The sequence below is a fragment of the Numenius arquata genome, chromosome 5 (genome assembly GCF_964106895.1).
Source record: "Numenius arquata chromosome 5, bNumArq3.hap1.1, whole genome shotgun sequence".
NCBI classification, from domain to species: Eukaryota; Metazoa; Chordata; class Aves; order Charadriiformes; family Scolopacidae; genus Numenius; species Numenius arquata.
In genome coordinates, this window is record NC_133580.1 from 38,875,901 (window position 1) to 38,882,062 (window position 6,162).

Sequence of the window (6,162 nt, forward strand, 5' to 3'; positions counted from 1 at the left end):
CTCAATGCTCATTGTGGCAAATGATAGATCACAAACATTATTTTTATTGTTGCGATGCTTTTAGACAGGAGAAACAGTCAGCAAGGCACTTTTAAAGTTCACATTTCTAGGAACTCCACATTGAATTTTAGAAGATATGACCCTATAAACACAGCTCCAGTGTTTCCAGCAGGTGGTCCCTCTAAGCACCAAAGAAAAAAAGAAAACCATTCCTTCTTTCCCTGTGATATGCTTACCTCCCTGATGGTCTCCAGTATACAGGAGGGAAAAAACAGATTATCCTTTTATTCTGCTGATGAACAAACAGGAGACAAACAGGCTTTGGGCACGACAGAAGGAAGGGGAAGAGCTCTAGGTTGGGAGGAGATGGTCATGGCTAGGCTTCTGCCCACCACCTCCCACACCCCTGGAAGGGGCAGGCTGAGGATGAGAGAGGACATGGCATGCCCAGGAGGAAGGAAAGCAGAATTTCACTCTGCTGCACCAGTGTCCTAATCAGCCTCAGCATGGGGGGAAATTACAGCAGCCTAAAGAAATCTGAAAGCATTGAAAAAGAATTTTAGAAGCCAGAGACATCAAACGCATTTTTGCAAGGGGCTTATCTGATTATATCTACTTTATGTCTGCTTACCAACAAAAAATGAAGCTAATACTTTTTCATCTTTCCTAGGTAAAGTCCCAGGGAACATTACTTTTACCCTCCCTTTCGTAATGCTAATTTTGTTCCCCTTCTACTGGGGCAGAGAAGTGACTTTACATGAACTGCATGTGAGAATGTGCAGGAAAACATTTCAACAAAAGCCATGGGAGAGAGAAGATGAAAGAGTATGAGGTTTCCTGTTCTTGGCAAAGCATGGTGTCCATACGGGAAGATTTCTAAATTCCACCACATATTACTCCGGCCCTGTCTACACCAGAGAAACACACCATGTTAAAAAATGTGTGAACCGACATGTCTTAAAACTACGACAGTGTGAAAACACAGTATTGCCCTGAGGTATCAATGACAACAGCTGTGTAGTTTTAAAATGTGCTGGCTCCTGGTGGTTAATTGTAAGGTGTCTCCCACAGACAATCACCAGTTTTGTTTTTCACATCCAATGTGCCTCTCTCCATAGCTATCAGTTATCATCATAGTCATTTCAAATGAACTGCCTCACTACAAACAGGGTGTAAGGCATACATTTACAGAACAGCATATGGACATTTATGATCTGGCCATTCATCTTCTCCACACACCCCCACCCCACCACCCCTCCTGTTTTCTCTTTGAACAGAACAACAACATTCAGGCTTTTTGGTCTCTTTTGAAGACATGGGTGGAGATGCAATATTCCAACGAGCAGAAAGTTCTCCCATTTCCTCATTGTGACCATTATGGATAGTGGCTTTTTGTCTGTGATTTATTAAGAGATACCATGTTATTGCAAGCCTTAAATGTCCTCGGATATTCACAAGGACACAATTTTAAGATGGTTTAAAAGTTCTGACCACAACTTTAAGACTTGAATTGCCTACAATACTAGATCTCTTTACTACACTATTCATAGCAACTTTTAATGGGATTTAAGAAATTAAGAAGAGTAAAGAGCACCATGTGAAAGACTCAGAAGCTAGGCATTTTCCCATCACAACAGCCTTTCACTAGCAGACATATTTTGACATTCCTCCACATCTTTCCCTGCTCAGCTTCACCAATACAAAGGATTTGCCAGGCCAGTCTCAACTTATCCTAGAGGAAGCTGAGGCTGATAAACTGTTACCGAGCATGATGCTGAGCAGAACAGGAGGTTAAAGAGAAAAAGCCCACAGACATGATCTACTTGAACATCTTTCTGACTTTGGTTTAGGTCTCCTTGGTGTGCCTCTCATTCAGTCTTAGGCTTTACCACTTGCCTTTATTCTGCCAAGAATGTGAAAATTGTCAGATTTTGTTATTAAAACCAGTGTGGGCCATCACTAGCAACAACTAGAGCATTTTATATACAGTATGCTGTATCACTAGAAGGATCACTCAAGAAAAATAAAGCGGGGTGAGAGGAACTGGGAGGATGGAGGGAGAATAGTCATCTGTCAACATCAGGTTACCTATCACAAGAGAAAATAAGATTTTATCCAGTCAGTATTTTCCCATCTCCAAGAACAACTTCCCACCACAAAATGCTCCCACTGCATACTTCAGTCATTGTGTTTGATGCAGTGAGGCAGAGCCATGGAGGGGGACCTGGAAGAGCAATCCATAGCACTGCACACTGTGCCTGGACAACATGAAGCTCTCCAGAACAGCTAAGGATCTCACAGGCTCCATGGGGATGCTGTTGATGGAAGAAGGCCAGGACAAGTTTTGGGGAAAGGAAGAAAAGCAAGGAGTTACCATGTCATAATTAATCAGGATGGAGATAGCTTCCAATTTCTTAGCAGTGTTTTCCCCATTAAAGGCTACAGTTGCCTAAAAAAAAAAAAAAAAAAAAAAAAAAAGGAGAAACTGAAATCTGTGCGAGAGAACACTACTTCAAAAAATGCGCTGCCATAGACCACAGGGCTATGTTACTGGAAAGCGCATGGACATTTTCTTCAGGGTGTGAAAGTTTGAAACACACTGTGCCATTTTAAGCACAGTCACCCTATTTTAATGGCTGGAGAAAAACTGCATCATTGACGTGGCAATCACACATACCAACACCACTAAGAAGCCGGATAACACCAGAAGCAGTTTTCCTTCCCCTTAGGTAATTAAAGGACATTTACAACCTCACTTACAAATTAAAAAAACAGGTTTGCCCAGGAAGTGAAATACACTGCATTTTACTTCATTTGTTTTAATTAGCAGCAAGTACTTTTATCTAAAATTTCATTTACCTACCATGATGAGTTTGACTTGTTAGTTACTTTTGAATTTCCTGTTAAGCATTAATTTAGAGCAACATGGAATAATAAAACTAATTTAATGTGATTTTCAGTTCCAAAATAGAACAAAGTCATTAGCAGAATTGATCAATTCCGGTAGGTTTGCATCGCCAAGCTTTCTTTGAAAGAAGCATGTTCATTACCATGTTGCATGGGAAGAAAAGAAATTGAATGAGCAGGAAAGAATTAAGAATTACAGGACATGAAATTTGACTCATCTGGCAGCTGAAGCCATGTTCAAATTTTGTATGGAATTTTTCTATTCATGCTCTATATTGCTGCTTTATTGAGAGCAGATCTCTAGTTGTCAATGCAGGAAGCTTGCTTGTCAAGGGGATTTACTTGGAAATAGTTAAGTCAAGTTAAGATTCGTGGTGTCTTTTCCTAGAGAGGGGAAAAAAAAAATGCTGTTGGATGCAGCACAAAAGTTTTTTCTGATTGCCCAATCTACACCCTTATTTATCGTGATAGCCTCCCAAATGGAGACTCTGTGGCTATAAACTCATGCCTCATTCTACAGTTCACCGTTTACCTGTCAGAAAGAAGCGAACTCAGTGCTGTAAGGTAATCCTTACACTCAATTGTAAAATTAGCTTCACTATCTTCTTAAGCTACCCACAATGCAAATTTTGGCTTCACTCTTCACACTTTGCTCTTAAGCCTTGTTTAGAGTTGTACTTGCAAGTGCTTCCTCTGTAAAAATCCCACTGCAGCAGCAAAACCCTCCAGACTCCTCACTCTGCGTTGCTCTGCAATTCTTCATGTGCCAAAGAATTTTCTAAAGTATCTTGAGTTATACTTCAGAGCATGAGTCCCAGAACATGCAGATACATACAGCACCAGTGCTTCTCAGAAATGCATTTATAGGCTGCATTAGGATGCTCATGTTTTCATTTTCAGCATTGGCTTCCCCCACATTAGCACATTATCTTCTCCCATTCCTTCTTTTATACCCATTCAGCATTCATCTAATCCAGAAATATCTCCTCTCCTCCCACGTGCCAGGTAAACGTAGCATGTTTTCAAATATTTCCTTTCAGATGTAATAGCTCTGGTCTCTTCTAGTTTTAGTTTTTCTACTGTCCTTTTCACCTCCCTGAGAGATTGCAGTTAATTACAGCTCTTTCTTATCTAGTCTCTAGGAAGTCTCTCACTCCTCTAGGTGTAGCCCTTGGTATTCATAATTCATACTGATGCTGCATTGGCTCTCCCTTGCTCTGGAGGACTTAACCCTTCAGCCCTCCCCTTAGCAATGCATCAGCTGGAGGGAAAAAGAAGAAGGGGGGGGAGGAAAAAAAGCAAAAGACGTTTGCAGCATCCAAGAATTGTTCGCTGCAGCAGAAAGAGTAAAGTTGAGGTGTCTTGCAAGGGACACACGCTCTCCCTAAAAATAAAGCAGAAAGGTTGCAAAACATGTTGGCAGAAACAAGTGCTTCACACACGTTACCTGCTCTTCTCAAACACAAGTGCAAAGTGTGGGGGTTTTTGAGGAAAGGAAAAAACCCAACACAATAGATTTTTCCCAAGTCTGTGCCAACTTAAGATTTCTTATTTTCAACTGCAGTTTCCTTGTCGGTGATTGCAGCCTTCCTCACCCGGAGATAAACCTTTAGCTCAATTATTGTTTATGCTGTTGAGGTCTAGTTTGCAGGCAAGCGCCCCAATTAAACCATGCTTTAGATACACATTTGGGACTGGTGTACTCAAAACAAAAACCCCAAAGTTGGTTAACAGAAGCCTGGTGATAACATCCACCTGAAGTTAACATGTTACTGACTTAAAGGTTCACAGCTAAACATTACAAAGCTGGTGCTACCGAGTTTCCATACAAGCAGCCACAAGAAAACAGTAACACCTAAGGGTTGATCCATCAAGTGCCTCCAGGTCTAAATCTTTAAAAAGGTTTTCAAAAGAACATTTTGGAAAAAAAAACAATAAAGTTCACATCTAGAAACTCCACAGTTCCCATCCAAAGCAAACCCTATGGAGTTTTTCATACATCTTTAAAAATATCTGACTGCTGCTTTACAGCAATTGGTAGAATACATACTAATTAAGGAGAAAATTCTCCTGACTAGGTTTGGTCATTTTGCCAGAAAACCTCACAAGCCATTTCCAACATCAAAATTTGTCAATGCCTACACGGATATTTTTCAAGCTACTGACACATCCTAGATGAAATTACAATACTCAATGACTCCTGATGAACTTTTTTTAAGATAAGGAAGCATAGGAAAGATGCATGTGAAACCCTGCAACCAAGAGCTCAGTTACAGAAGCTTACTGAAAACCAAGACGAGAAATGCAGATTCCCCTCTGTGCATCATCTTTAGACAGGGATAGCCATTCCTTTTGCATTCAACTTGCCAGTTTTCAGCCAGCTTCTGAGCTGCTAAGCAAAACTGGTTCTTAGTGGCTGCTATTAAGGAAACATCAGATGGAGACTCCAAAAGTGACAAGCTCTACATAAATGACCACCAGTGAAGTATCTAGTTCCCCATCTGCCATCCCCATCTAGTTCCCCATCTTCCCCATCTGAAGTATCTAGCTCCCCAAGTTTTTGAAATACAGGCAAAAACCAAGTCAAAAAGCTTCTCTCTCTTCACACAGCTTTCAAGCTCATTTCAGCTGAAGACTTGCTTTCAAAGGAGTGAAGTGATTCACCAACTGCATATTCTGCTGATGGAACAGCTTTCATAGGAAGTCATACATATGCTAATCTAGCACCACATTTTATAGAACAAAATTGCAGGTTAACCTTTTTCAGCTGATCAGGATTACTAGCATTCATTAATTTCCAATTCCTCACCATTTTCTTAAGTGCACTAATAAAAATTTAGAAGCCTCATCTAAAAAAGGATGACGTACCTTGTGCACAAAATAATGCACCTTGTGTGGATAGTTACATACATGCTGCGCCAGACAGATAGTTTTTTCCAACTCACTTGAGGGAGAAAAAAAACACACCCCAAAACACCCCACTGTGGTGAGTTGACCCTGCTGGGATGCCAGGTGCCCAGCAAAGTCACCCTATCACTCCCCCTCCTCAGCTGGACAGGGGAGAGAAAATACAACAAAACGCTTGTGGGTTGAGATAAATGGAGGGAGAGATCATTCACCAATTGCTATTATGGGCAAAACAGATTTTGGGGAAATTAATTTATTGCCAATCAAATCAGAGTAGAATAATGAGAAATGAAACCAAATCTTACACCACTTTTCCCCCACCCCTTTCTCCTTCCCAGGCTCAACCTG